The following is a 6,485-nucleotide window of genomic DNA, read 5'->3' as shown; positions in this document are numbered from 1 at the left end:
TTAATGGTCCTAGAAAACTGCAACACAAAAAACATTTGCACTATTTGACACATTTTCCTGAATTTGCTTGTAACACCTTTGTCTATAAACCCACATTCATACATGTCAGTTGGGAGGAGCATACTAGAGTATATATATGTGTGTATGTTGAGAAAGAAAAACAGACGTATTTGCTTCTCTGTGTGTTTGTGGAGAGAAAGGTATAACGTTATTCTATTGTAAAATTACAAAATAGAATCATTTACTATTTTGTATGTGATCTGTTAAAAGAAACTAACATTTACTAGATAATTACCATTCTGAAAATCTTCCCTCTCATCACCGAACTCCTCTAAAGTTTTCTTCAAGAGGTGGCTCCCTATCTGCTCCATCCAGACCCCTCCATCATCCCGAGTGAATTAGATTAATATGGTGGCTGTCCCAGGCTTCTTAATTCTTTGATTTTTTCTCATCTTTATTAACCTTCATCTATACTCTATTTAGGTATCCACTCCCAGATCCACATTGTCATCCTGAACACCTCCATATTTGACATATTTATTCAAATTTTCTGCTGACTACAGCTCTCCGACCTCGAAAAATTCTCCAAGGTCAACACATTCCTGTCTACTTCTTTTCAAGAAAGTATTAGATCTAATGTTTATCTCTTTAGTCACACACTTATCAATTCTCACTTTTCCTGGCCCCATTGTTCTTTTGTAAGTCCCTTACAGAATCTCAGCCCAGACAATCTGCTGACCCTATTCCTCTGTGCTTATTATGGGAGCAGTGGCTCTCTGCATTCTTTCTTTGATCCTCATCTGGCTCTCAACTATGCCTCAAATTCCTTTCAGCTCCTTTAGCTGTTGTCCATGTTCTCCAAATCTTTAAACACAGAAGCTTGGTCTGAAGCTCAGTTAGAAAATCTATCTATCTATCATCTATATATTTATATATCTCCCTCTTTTTGGTCCTCCCTCCTGTTCCTCCTCCCTGACTTCTCCTTTCTTCCTGTCTCCAAAGCTATCATCTAAATATCTACCTAAGCTCTCCCTTGTTAGAGAAGAATGCATTCCAAATTGAACAAAATAAAAATAGTATTAGTGACTACTTATTAATTTCACTCTTTTTTCATACTTTCTGTTTTGTTGCTGTTTTATTGACTAACCCTACCCTGTATATAATTGTTTAAGACAGAAAACTGGAATCATCTTCTCTCATAATTCATCTCCTTCTCTGATAATTCCTATTTTCAATATATTCTTAAATCAATCAATACTTAATGGATCAATATTATAAATGTTTTGTATTAATAAAGTTATATAGTGTTCTTAAAACATATTGCATTATTATATATCATTATTATATAATTATACATAATTTTGTAGAGCCATGGAATTTTTATGAAATTCCACACATTTATCTAAATGTTTTTGGGTGCAAAGAAATTTTTATTATTATTTCTTTCTTTTGGTACATGAGTGGAAAACAATTTCCCAAGTGAGGGTAAAGGGAATGTTATGGTGGTATCTTTTGTGCAGTCAATAGTATATGAAATATGAACATTTTGGGTGCTAGTTAACATTTGTATCCAGTTTCCTACATTCTAGTGAATTTGCTACATAATCACAAAAACTTAGAACCAAATTATAGCAGCACTAGGTACAACGTTTTGAGTAAGTCCTCCTCCTCCTCCTCCTCCTCCTCCTCCTCCTCCTCCTCCTCCTCCTCCTTCTTCTGTACTGGGGATTGAAGCCAGGAGTGTTTTACCATGGAGATATATCTGCACACTTTTTTGTTGTTGTTGTTGTTTTTTTTTTTTTTTTGTTTTTTTTAACTTTGAGACAGGATCTCACTAAGTTGCTGAGGCTGTCCTCAAACTTGTGATCCTCCTAATCAGCCTCCTGAGGGCTGGGATTACAGGCATGGACTACCACACCCAGTATTTAAATTAAGTCTCTGAGTCAAAAAGAAAAGCTATAGTAACTGCTCTTAATTTGCCTTTAACCAGTAAAGAACAGGAACAGTAGCCAAGAAAATATTGAGAATGAATATTTCATTATGATGTAGTTGCCTTTATCTTCCTTTCCCTTTTGGTGATAAATTAAGAAGAAGGAGGAGAAGGAAGAAGAGGAGGGAGAGGAGGAGAAAGAGAAAAAAAAGGAAAAAAAAAGTGTACATCTTCTCTTTACCCAGGATTAATAAAAAATAAAATCACTGGCTGCCAATCAACTTATCTGGGCTCAGTCTTGTTGACAGTAGCCAGAGCCCCCTCACCTTGTGTTATAAAACTGATAGCACTGCTTCTCATCAAGTATGTCTGTATGCTTACTTTTGTCCCAGAGAGAATCAAGAGAATCATTTTTTTAAAAAAATTAATTAGAGTTTTAGGCTCTTTTGTGGGAAATAGATATCCCAAATAATTGGCTTAAACTCTCCCAGAAAAGTCTAGGTGGAGCTAGCTCAGGGCTGGCATAGTAGCTCCACAGCTATTTAGGACCATGTTGTTCCCGCCTATCCAGATGTGGTCTTTCTAAATTTCAACCCTCACTATGCAGCTAAAGTTAGTGATGAGACTAAATTTTGACTATTGGGATATGAGGGAAAATGATGTTCACAGCTTCTAGGATATGTCCTTACGGGAAGATACACTCTTCCTCCACCCTACTGCTTAGGAGAATAAAAATCACTCCTTGTGGCCATAGTTACAGCTGAAAGTCAAAATCTACTATCATGGAAAGGATGAACAGATATTGTGGACAAGTAGCATTTGGGGTGGGGGTCAGGTACAGGTAATTGAGCCCAAGGGCAATTTACTAAGGAACTACAATCTTTTAATTTTAAGACAGGGTCTCACAAAGTTGCTGAGACTGGCCTTGCATTTGTGATCCTTCTGCCTCAGCCAGCCTCCTAAATCCCTGGAATTACATTACAAGTGTTTTGCCACTGAACTAGGTACAAGTAGCATTCTTTAGAATGACCTTAGAATGCATTTCTTCAAACTTACAGTAATGATTCAGCTTTAGGTCAGATTTAAGGGTGATATACCTTTGGCTTGACGCTTACCTTTAACTTCTCTACTTCTGTGAACTTGGGCAAGTTACAGTATATTTGAGATTTGTTTCTTCCTTTAATATACTAAGCACCATTCTACTGTATAAACCATCCTGTTGTATTATACTCTTCTGTTCCCTTGTGCTTAATTTAGAACCTTAAACATAGTTAGCACTTTCTATTCCTGGCCATGGTTATTGACCCTTTAACAGTAGTCTCTCTGTATCTATACCAACTATTTGCCCCTTTTCTTCTATACTCACAGGAAACCTTGTCTTTTTTCTTCCAGTATTCTATTTCCATGCATCACCTTTTTGCTTTTTTACTTCAGTAACAGTTTTTATGAGTAACTTCTCACTGTCACATGAACCCCATTCTTCTGCTAACACATTGCATTCTCTTACATGTGCCCTTCCTTTTCCACTTTATTCAAATATAATTTGCATATTTTAAAATTCACTCATTTTAACTGCACATTTAGGGGACTTTTAGTTAAGTTTACTAAGTTGTGTAACCATCACATAAGCTATTTTACAGTATCTTCTTCACCCCAATAGAATTCCATATGCCCATTGACCTTTAAACAACCTCTTTATCAATCTCCCATATGAAATTGTAAGCCAGCATGTATTACATGCCTATTGAGAATCCAGTAGTACTTGATGCTAGGGGAAAATTATATGGAATAAAATTTAATAACTAATCTTGGAGGCAAGCTAATTGACAAAATAAGACCTCAATCAGAGACTACTTTAAGAAAATATGCAACCTATTTCCAGCTTTTGGGAATGGGTTCATATTACAAGATGACAGAAACTTTTTGACTTTCTGGTTGAAAAGAACATATAAATCTGGAAAAAATCTTTCATAGTTCATAAATATAACTATCTTTTCCTTTTTTCAGTCTTAAAACACCCTGTGTTAAACTAACTGACCATTGATAACTTCGAGATGTATGAGCTTTTGGTAGCATCTCCTTACGCTTAAATGTCATCTCAAATATGTATCTCCTTCTCTTCTAATCTATTTGTAACCAGAATTTAAATTATGGAACTTGCAACTTTCCAAGTAAGATTTAACTTACTGTTAAATAAATACTTCTATTTATGATGACTGTAATTTTTCACTTTGGGGTACTTATAGAAAATAGTAATGTTTATTAACTTTCCCTGAATTAAATGTAACCAGTAGTTTTTTGGGCCCTCACATGTTATTAATGATAATTAACTGTGGTGATGAAGAATTACTAATGGTTATGACCCTGAGGAGCAGAATAATTTATTTTAAAAAACTGCTTGTTCCTTTAGGTATTGAGTAAAGCAATCCAGTCCTGTCTTTTTGTTTTTTGAATCTGGGAAGCTGCAAGCACTGGGCATTTCCAGGTGCCAAGTACAGATCACACTCCTCCTACCCATCTCATCATCTCTTCTTGAGATTTTCTAGCTGTCAGAAGCTAGCAGGGTCACCCCACTAAGGAATCCATTCATATAATGTGAATTTGGGGTGGGAGAGACAGAATATGTGAATAAGAAATGCTTGTTTTTTAGCACTTGAACACCTGCCTACACAAGTTTCATTTTATATGAAGGAAAATGGGAAGAGAAGTTGGAATGAGTCAGCTTCTTTCATCCTTGAGCAACACCCATTCCAGAGTGTGGGGGGCTGTGTGTAATGAGCCTTCCACTTTCAAAATTGTGGCAGCCTTGGGTGTTCACACACTAAGCAAAGAACTTGAAAAAGTGTGCACGTGAATGCAGTAATTCTCTGCCTTGGTTGGATATTAGAATTAGCTGGAAGACTTTCAAAAAATCTCATGGCCAGGCCACCTCAGACCCATGAAATCAGTATATTTAGAGATGAGATCCATGAATCAGTATTTTTTTTGTATCTTACCAAGTATTCCTAATATACAGCCATTGAGAACCACTGGCCTACTAATAAGCATCTTTTGTTGACTTGTAAGTTGCTCTTAGATGTTGGCTTTTATCCTTAGCTGCCCATTGGAATCATTTGATAGTTTAAGAAGATACTGATATTGGGGAAAAGGATAGATATTGGTTAATGGATAAAAATGGTCATTTATAAGATGAACCAGTTCTGGGGATCTAATGCACAGCTTGGAACTTGACAGATATTTTAATGAACTTGATTGTGATAATTGTTACCCAATGAACACATGTATCAAAACATCACATTATATATTGAATCCTTATTTTTCAATTAAATATATTTTTTAAAGGATACCAATGCCTGGACCCACCTCTAGAGAATCTGATTTAATTACTACAGGTTTGGACTCAAGCAAGCATCATCATTTTTCAGAGCTCCACCTTGTGATCCCAATGTGTGGTAAGAACAACTCCCTGAACAGGGAATAAAAACCTTAGTTCCTAGCCAGCCCTGAGGGAAGGATATTTAATACCTATTGGACCAATAGAACCAAGACTTAAAGCAAAATATATCAGAAATAAATGTTATCTTATTCAAAAGGGGGCCTTTTGACAATCATTGTGGATGGTGTGTGTGGGGGGGTGCTGAGTGTGTGTGTGTGTGTGTGTGTGTGTGTGTGTTTGGGGGCCTAAGCCAGGCCAACGAAATTACTTCTTATTCTTTGCTGGCTTTAGAACTCAAGCCTCATTTTCTTTATCAGCTGCATTTTCATAGGCCTTGATTTTGTGGAATTGGAGGAGTGTGTATTTAAGAGGAACTTGGCTCTGAAACTTCAGGATTGCCTGAAAAAGAAAACCCAGAAAGGGAAGGCCTCAGGTGATGGAGAAATAAGCCATTAAATGAGGAAGAGGATTCTACAGAGGATATCAAAGCAAGGTCGCTAGAGATAAAACATGCTTACTTCACAGTTCCTACATAGTATGGTGTTGCTCAAGGATGTTGCACTGGTGAAAATCCTGATGTGGAGAAATGGCTGTCCAATTTTTGACTCAGAATCAACTGAAGATATTCATATTCTAGTGCCTCAGGAGGAAATGCAACAGTGATTTGGAAATGCTCAGGCTTAGAGCAGAGCTCCTTAGTGACTGTCCACTAATATTTTTTGTTTGTTTCAGGGGTATTCTGTATTATAGTTGAATTAGATCAACATGTGGCTTGTTCTAGTTTAAAACAAAATCTGATTATGAGCCATTATTTCTTTAAATTTCTGTAAGTAAACGCAGTCATTTACTTTTTTGTCCAGCAGTTGATTATGAAGTTTGTGGTTTACTCAGAGTGATTTGGAAAATTCTGCTTTCTGCTGTAGCTTTTGGAGGTCTGAACATTTCACTCATCCAGGTTGTTCTGCACAACTGAGGGGAGTGGAAACTCTAGGCCCTCAAGGTGCTACATTTTGGGGTCTTCTTTATAGGTCAGCAGGAAGGGATAAGATACAGCCCCCCTTCCCCGCCTCCACACACACACAGCAGATCTCTCCAGGTTGCCATCAGTATCTTTGAGAC

Source organism: Marmota monax, unplaced genomic scaffold, assembly GCF_021218885.2.
Source record: "Marmota monax isolate L192 unplaced genomic scaffold, Marmota_monax_Labrador192_F-V1.1 WCK01_AAM20220418_F8-fsc00048, whole genome shotgun sequence".
In the NCBI taxonomy this organism is placed as follows: Eukaryota; Metazoa; Chordata; class Mammalia; order Rodentia; family Sciuridae; genus Marmota; species Marmota monax.
This window is presented reverse-complemented; position numbering follows the sequence as displayed.